General features: G+C 39.9%; 1 protein-coding gene across 4 annotated transcripts in view; it reads right to left on the bottom strand.

Moving 5' to 3' along the window:
* The window catches only part of NAP1L1 (nucleosome assembly protein 1 like 1), a 32,845-nt gene extending 25,464 nt beyond the window's left edge, over positions 1-7,381 (bottom strand). For 2 of the 4 annotated variants that reach the window (XM_081311222.1, XM_081311223.1), the window contains exon 1: positions 7,229-7,381. The gene's annotated coding sequence lies outside the window, so the exon portion shown is untranslated. The remainder of the gene's footprint in view (positions 1-7,228) is intronic. The other 2 variants (XM_081311224.1, XM_081311221.1) reach the window with 1 other exon arrangement.
* Positions 7,382-9,115: the final 1,734 nt, after the last annotated feature.

Below are 9,115 nucleotides of genomic sequence, written 5' to 3' on the forward strand. Positions count from 1 at the left end.
GGAAACAACTTCTGGCTTCATTTCATCATATATAAAAAGTTAAAAAAAATTCCCTCATTGGATTGAATTTATTTCAAGGAATATAGTCCACTCATATGTACAGCTTTATATTTTTATCAGCATTTAAAAATGTTTTCATCCTATTACAAAAAAAAAAATTCAAGGAACAAATCCATGTTAAAACTTTAACCAGAGTTTGATACCTGGTAATTACTCTAAAGAACACATGCTATTTTCATCTAATCCATTTTTAATTATACCATTGAACAGTTCTCCAAAATAATAAGCTGGGATGATAGTTAAAAAAAATAGATTATTTTAGTCTTGACAAATATACCATGGTAACTTTAAGATACTAATATTAGGAGAAAATGGGAAAGGGGCATACAGAAACTCTCTGACCTATGTTTAAAAATTTCTTGTAAACCTAAAATTAAAAGTTAAAAGAAGAAAAAAACCAGTAGGTCCAATGGAGTGCCCCACCCCCGCCAAAATCTTCATTTTTAACCCCTACCCCTTGCAGCTTCTGAGGCAGGTGGCTCAGATAATCAGATTACACTGAAAAATACAGGTTTATATTAATACCTACATTGCTTTTTTTAATATGGTTAACATTATATCAAACAATGTTGGACATAAAACTGCACTCCAAAATCTGTGAAAAACTTTTCATTCCTGATAATGACAAGCTATATTATGCAGATTAATACTGCCAATAAAAAATAATTAAAAGCAAAGAACAAATTTATTAAAATCTTAATAGCACTGAAACATTAATAATATAATACAGAATTACTACTGGTCAAAAAATGAAGGTAAAATAGGAAAATACTTTTGCCCTGAGGTCAACTGCCATTATCAGCAAATATGAACTCTGGTTTTAATTTGAAATCAAAATTTTGAGCCTATCCTATGAGGAATCTTTATAATAACTTTCTGAAAATAAGCAGCAACCCCAAAGTGCTATGTCTTCAGAGATTATAAGCCAACTCTCTTAAACAAATGGCCCAAATTCATTTCATCTGTGTTGCTGCTCCAAACTCCAAGATAGCGTCAAGTATCCTGGCAGTATACTCACAGGCACTTGCTTATCAAAAGCACCTGCATTCTAGATCTCTAATAATTCATACAAGTAATTTCCAAAGGCAACCAGAACAACCTAAAGGAATACAACAGAAACCAGCCCTACAAAGACTTAAGTATTATTGTCAATTAGACAATAAACAAACTGTAGACGAAGGCCAAAAAACAACCAGTCTTACTAAGTCTAAAAATATAGTATCGGGAACTGTAGGTATAGTTCCAGAATCAAGTGCTTGCCTGGCATGTGCAAGACTATGGGTTCATTGGAAAGGAAGAAAGAGGAAAGGAAGAAAAAACAGTATCTGCAAGAAATAGACATGTATTAAGTTAACAGCAGATTTGGAAAAGAACTTAATATACCAAATTAAAAGGGTTGCCTTAGTAGATTAAACAAAATTGAGAATTAAGCGAGCTAAAGAAAGCAAAGAAGAACTATTCTAAAACAGAGCAAGAGACTAAAGAATGGAAGTACTGAAATGAAAAGACATTTTAGGATATAACAAAGTCTAAAAAAGATTTCATGCCTGTAATAACAGAGGCTTGAAAGGATGAGGCAGGAAGATCACCAAGTTTATCAGCAGCTTAGCAAGGCCCTAAGCAACTTGGTGAGATCCTGTCCCAAATAATAAAAAGGGCTGAGGATGTGGCTCAGTGGTTAATTAAGTACCTTGAGTTCAATCTCTCATAGGGAAGAAAAAAAAAAAAAAAACTTCAAGTTCTAGGAGGAAAAGATAGGATAGGATACAATACATGAACAAATTAATAGCTAAGCACTTTCCAGAACTGATGAAACAGACACCAACTCACAGATTCAGGGAGTTTTATCAATTCTACTCAAGATAAATAAAAAAGAAAACCATACTTAGATAAATAAGTAAAAAAGCAAGATCCCAAAGACAAAGAAGTCACCTAAGAAAGTACACAAAAGATTAATTTCAAAGGCATAGCTGACAGCTGGCTTCTCTTCAATATCAGATACCAAAAGATAATAGAATTCACAACTTTCTGAAAATAACTGATGATCTTACAATACTATATGCAAACAAAGTAATCTATAAGAATGAAAACAAAGCAAATACTTCACTTAACAATACCTCCCTCCAAGCACTATCACGAAATATTCTGTAGTATAATCTTCATATAGAAGGCAAGTGATTCCAGATGGATACTTGAAAATACATTAAGGAAAAAAGATTATCTGTGTATATCTACATGAAGATTGTGTCTGTTTTAGAGATGAGGACCCATTAGGTTCCCAGGCTCAAAACTCTTGGGCTCAAGCAATCTTCCTGCCTCAGCCTCCCTAGCACTATGACTATAGGCACACACCACTATGTCCAGCTAAATAAGGATTTTGAAAGAAATAAAATTACCATTGTGAGTGTTAAAACATTAAAATTATCACACTATTTGAAGTCAGTGATGTGAATAAGCACTCCAATGTTTGGTAAGTATGCAAATAGTAATTTCCAGAATGACTACCAAAAGATTAGAAAACAGCATATATAACTTCCAAAATAAAGTAATGAAAACACACGCTTTTAAAATAAACCTGAAAAGTTGGGCACAGTACTGCACATCAGTAATCCCAGCAACTCCACAGGCTGAGGCAGGAGGATTCCAAATTCTAGGCCAGCCTAATCAAGGTAGGAAGACTCTGTCTCAAAATAAAAAAATAAAAAGGGCTGGGGTAGAGGTTAGTGGTAAAATGTCCCTGGGTTCAATTTTCAGTACCAAAAAATAAAGAAAAGTAAAATACTCCTGTAAACTTCAGAGTAATTACATTAAATGTAAAAGTAAATGTTCCTATCAAAGATTCTAAGGCCATGCATGGGGTCACACCTTGATCCCAGTGACTTAGGACACTGAGGTGGGAGAATCACCCAGATCGACTCCATTCTTGGTGACTTAGCAAGACCCTCTCACAATTTTTTTTAAAAAGGAGGCTGGGGATGTAGCTTGGTAGTAGAGCACCACTGGGTTCAATCCCCAGTACACAAAAGAAAAAAAATTTCCTAAGACTGCCTTCAAGAAAATTCAGTGTCCTTCTATGGATAAGAAATTCATCATCTAGTTTCAAAACTCAGTATGAACCTAATATATTAACATCAGAAAAAAACAAACTTCAAGAGTATTACTAAATATAAAAAGGCCACTTTTTCCAAAATGGTTCAATTTATAATCCAATATATAATGTACAGAAGATCTTAATGGAAAGGCATGGTGATTCCAAACAGTATTCCTGAAAGTAAATCTTAATCTTGAAAATTCTAATATGAAGAAAATCTTTCATTAGAAGACAGGCCATTGACTAAATCAGGCCACAAAACCTGATCATTTTGTGGTCTTTTTAATAACCAGATGTCCAGACACCTACTACCAACTTCTTACCATTCTGGTAATCCTTATTCTGAGTAAATTGCCCATACTATCAATGAATACGAAGAAAGCCAACATTTATGAAAACACATTTGGCCACTCTGTAAGGAATTATAGGCTTTCCTCCTACTTTGGAAATAAAATATTAAGTGCCTTGCTTAGCAACACAATCCTGAAGTAGTTAGGTTTTAAAACCTGACTTTGAAAACAAAAGCCCATTCCACTATTCTAAAAACCTGGGTACTTTCCAATCAGCCTGTTACATAGATTATTCACTAAACTAAATCATTATTCCTTTACAAAAAATGACTACTTCATGATGAAACAGCCAATCACTAAAAAACAAAAATGGTTTAAAGCCAAAGAAGGAAACAATAATACCCCAGGATATAGTTTTCCCTTTACCTCAGACCTCATTCCAAATGAACTTTAAGCAAAAATTTTTAGATAGCACTGCATTTGGCTACAACACAACCCCTCAGCTTAAACAGCTTATTTTTTTACACTCAGTTTCTTCATTTCAGTGCTATCAATAGTCAACCGAGAACTTTGTATTAGACTCCCAAGCAAAATGAATTCCTAATTGAGAACACTGTTATCTTCTGTCCAAAAATATCTATAGAGTATCATCTAATCCAATAACAGGGAAACATCCTAGGACCCAGGACACTTGGTCAAAACTCATCCTCTACTTACAAAATTTATCCTCATGGTACTTCCAAAGTTACATGTAGTGCAGCATACATAACTTGCGTACATATGGCCCAACTACATGGAAGAACACCTCATAACTATACAATGCTGTAGCTTTTCCCTAGAGCACTGGAGAATCCAAAATATAGCAGAACAGTTTAAGGGACATCCTTCAAAAACCACTACAAAAATCACCTCATTTTAAGTCATCATTGATTGCTCAGTTATGTAACCCTGGATAGTTTCTTTAACCATGACATACTGTTTCCTTGTTAAAATATTAGTACTACCTACCTTTAAGAGCACCAAATGTGAAATACTCACAAAAGAATTTTAAAACAAGGCTTGAATAATCACCCTGTAACTGCTGTTTTATTATTTTTCCATTGTACTTTTGTATTCTTACTTTATTTTAAAAAATGATTATCACAGGCCACGTTGGGGGAGAGGGTGGCTATCAACAGGCACAAACTTTGCAGCAAGCAAAGTATTCAAATAGGCAGCAATAAATGGCAGAATTGGTAACTCAAGGAAGGTACAGAAGCCACTTTCCATGACACCAGTAATGTGCTCTAATGCTGTTGATGCACTGAAAAACTTAACAAAGAGAGATGTAAAGCAACTATTCCCACCTTCTAACCACCACTCTTATTCAGATGAAATGAGTTTAAATGGGACTTAAATATTTACTCAAAGTATTAGCCAAATCTACAAATGATTTCAGGTTTGATTAAACCTTAGGACTCCACTATACTGGAGAAAATGAGGGGCTCATTCTTTAATCTTTTAATTATATTGAGAATTTACAACCAAGCAAAATACTAAAGTAACAAAATTTTGTTTTGACATCCTCAGACCTTTATAAATCAAGCATTCTGCTTCTTTTAGCCCCTTCTATAGAAAGACCACTTGTTTTGGAATATTTTAAGAATTTATAATCAAATTAATCACCTGGGGCCAATATGGGCAAATTGAATAATAAAATAAGCTATGGCATTTAGATCACATTACTTCTGCTAGGAGTGTACCAAAAAAAAAAAAAAAAAAACCTTGTGTAAGGACAGTCATGTGCCTCATTTAGTATTAACTTAGTAATTCATTCAATTAATGGGTATAATATAAAAAGCAGATATTTCACAATAGATAAAATTTACAAAGATTTGCACACAAGTATGGTGAAGTTTCTCATTTCATTACTTTAACCAACAACTGGCTTGAAAAGAACATTTTAAAATCACAAAAGATTAAGTCTTCTAAGTACACCTGCTTATGTTAGCTCCAGTCTTAAAAGTACAACTGCACGGTTTAGATTTAGAACATGTATTTCCACTTTAGCAACTTCAAACAAGCTTGAGACACTAAAATCCCTAAAGAGCACTGAAAACCTCATTTCCTCCAGTTTTAAATAAATTACATATATGTGTATGATTTTTCTCTTATCTAAAGGTAGAACTATTACTTCTAAGATAAGGCGCATTAATCTAAGCTGACAAGAAAACAGGACATGGGCTGGGGGTGTAGCTCAGGGGTGGAACTCTTGCCTACCATGCACAAAACCCTGGGTTCAATCCCCAGCATGCAAAAAAAAAAAGAGGACACAGACACTACTTTCAAAAGATGTTTTGATGGTATTTTCAAAAATAGCAAATTTTCTTTTACACCTCTCCTGAAAATTTGCAACCGATTTAAATTCTGAGATTTTCAAAGTATAGTGTTTCTGGAACTCATCAGACCAGTAATAGTTTAAACCAGGGACTCCTTGAGGACAGCCTGTGCCTGCTTGAGTGATCCTTTGTACTAGCCCTCCCCCACAGGACCTCAGTGGCCGCCTCCTTTAATTGCCAAGAGATTTTTACTGAAATGGGGCACATTGACAAGGTAGCAGGTACTCACTTGGGTTGGTCAGTTTATATTAACCCGCCACCCCATTCACCTTAAAAATAGCTAGTGAAGTATCCTATTCTGGGAACCTCATTAAAGGAAATAATGTCGGAAAGCCTGTGAGAATCTAAACTATAACAAGCCAAACCCTTTATCGTCTTAGAAACGTTTAAAGGTTTAGATAGATGAGGATCAATCCTTCCCCTTCCCCACTCCTCAAAAACAAAGGTGGGTGTAGACACCCACCTTCCTATCTTAAGTTCTAACTGTATCTGGGACACACGATACTATCTTTTGTTAATAACAGCTAAAATAAGCGCTTTACACGCATAAAATCCTGGCAGTGTATCAGCTAACATTCGAAATTTCCTCTGTACCAATAAAAAAGATTTAAGACCAAAGAGAAACAGTTAAGAGTTGGAAACCCAGGGGACGGGGACTTATGAGCTCATCATTCCTTTTCATACCCTACCAACTCTACAACTTTCACTGAAAGTAAGAATAGCACCCCCCCACACACACACTCCCACCCGCTGCAAGGGTCTCCAATCTTGGCCAGGAGGCGGCCACGCAGCCCCCTCACCACGTGTCGAAGGAAGCCGCCGGGGGTTTCCCCGCCCCGCGCGGCCACCGCCCCCAATGGGCGGAGAGCCCCGCAGCCTCCCCGCCCCCCTGCCTCGGGCCTGGTCCCTCAGCGGCCCCTCCCTCCCTCCCGTCGGAATTCGCAGCCTTCCCGGTTCTTTCCATCCCCCAGCGACCTCCCTCGGGGTATTACTTTCGGGGGAAAGACAGAGGCGTCGAGGTGGCGGGCTCCACACTGGCCCGGCCCGCATTCCCAGCGCCTCCCGCTCCTTGCCGCGCGGCAGCCGACTCCTCTAAAATACCCGGGCGTCGCCGCGGCCTCGCTCCCGTCCGCGCGCAGAAGCCGGTGGGGCCCCGAGAAACCTTAGGCACGGCAGGGCGCGCCGACCCCCCGCGTCTCCTCAGCGGCCCCTGAAAAAAGCACCGGTCGGTCCTGGGCCCCTCTCAGGCTGCCGTGTCCAGACTCCGCAGACCACTCCGGCCTCACCTGACGACCCCGAGGCCCAGGGCAGCCAGCAGCCACTGCTCTCGCTCCACCGTCCCTCCCCTCCGTGAAGGCCACCCGACCAACTCCACGTTCCCCGTTCCCTTTCAGGCCCCCATCCGTTACCGGCAGCTAGTACGGGGAGCCAGGCGATCGGAGCTGCGCAGGCAGTGACTCAGGGAGGCAGCGGAGACTGGAGGAGCGGGAGGCGGCGCCGAGAGCAGATGGCGCTAAAAAAGACCCGAGAGCCCGCCGCTCGCGCTCATATACAATTAGCGTCAGCACGTAGGGCCCGCTCCGCCGCCCTCCCCCAGGCCTCGTCGTCTCCTGGCAACACGGGCGGGAGGCGGGCCCGGGCCTGGTTGCCTAGTAACAGAACCGTCCTTCCTCTGCGGAGGTCTCCAACCAGCGGGGTGGGCTCTTCCTCAGCGTCCAGCTTGGGCTCCTTGGGTTCCCGCCACGGTCTATCCGCCTCCCTCTCCTGGCTTCGCTGAAAAAGAAACCGTAACCCCATTCGTAGTCGGGCAGGGCCCTGACCCTCACGTCTTACCCCTGGCCCACCTTGGGGGGCGAGGGGGTGTAGGCAATGAGGATGGTGGCCAGCAGCCCAACGCTGCGCTCGCGCTGCCCTTGACGTTGATCTCTTCTTGGTTCCCATGCCTGTCCTGGCCTAATTCCTTCAACTCCCAGGCCTCTGGAAACCATTTTCCTTCCTCACCTAAGAACTACCGTTCTTTCCTCCTGACTACTTTGGCGGCATCTTCTGCCGGTTTTACTTGTCCTTAGAGTGTGTCCACGCCTTCTAGGGGTGCCCTTCGTCTCTCTCTCTTACCTAATGAGCAGTCCCGTATTTCTGCTTATCATTTGATGGATGAAATTAGCATGTGTTCTCAGCTTACTTTATAATGAGACCATTCAGTATGTCCGCTGTGTCATCTTTCTAAAAAAAGTAAACCCTATGTAAATCCTAACTTACAAAACCTCTTGGCTAATTTTCAGTTGACATTGGATTGTCTAATAACTTTCAGTGGTTCTCAAAGTGTAGACTGAGTGTCCCCAGGTCCTTCAAAGAGGACGGTCAGAACTATTTCTATAATAATACTAGGACATTGGTAAACAGTATTCATAGGACATTGTTTACCATTTACACTCACACTCTCTCAAGCCTATGGCAGAGTTTTCCAGAGGCTCCCCGACATGTGACAAGGAAACATTGAAATAGAAGCAGACAGGAGAATCCAGTCATCTGCTGTAAAACCATATATGAAAGAGCTTTACAGAAATGTGAAACAACAATGCCACTCGTTTTGTTGTATTTCATACAGAAGATTTTTCCTTGTTGCCATTGATTGCTTTATTATTGTTTTGAATTGAAAAACTTCAAATTTTCTAAATGTTAATTTCTAATATGATAAATATAATTATAATGCACATAAAAATTCTTCGGAATTCTCAATTTTTAAGAGTGTAAAGGGAAAAGTTTGAGAACCTCTTCTCTAAATGTTGCTTCAGACTGCCTAGAATCTTCTATATGAATCCTCACATTTAGTAATTATGTGTTCCATTAAAGTACCCAGCTTTTTCTGGGTACCCCCCAATCTTAATGAAATTGGTTCTTTTCCCCGCTCTACAGATGCCTTGGTTTACTTGTTTCTTTTGGTTTTTCATACATGATTATCTTGTTTTTCTAGACTTCTTCCCTACTCAATATTGATATAAAGCCAACAAAGATTGTGATGGCATGGGTAATGGCACTTCAGGAAGAACCCACTATACATGAACAAGATAGACCCATGCTCAATAGTATATGGCACTGACTCATTTCAATAGGAGCCTCAAGAGTGTTACATTCTGTTGGGAGTGGTGGCACTTGCCTGTAATCCCAGTGGCTCAGGAGGCTGAGGCAGGAGGATGGAGAGTTCAAAGCCAGCCTCAGAAACAACGAATCACTAAGCAACCTAGTGAGATCCAGTCTCTAAATAAAATATAGAACAGGGCTGGGGATGTAGCTCA

This window comes from Spermophilus citellus, assembly GCF_964194105.1.
Source record: "Spermophilus citellus genome assembly, chromosome: 10".
Lineage (NCBI taxonomy): Eukaryota > Metazoa > Chordata > Mammalia > Rodentia > Sciuridae > Spermophilus > Spermophilus citellus.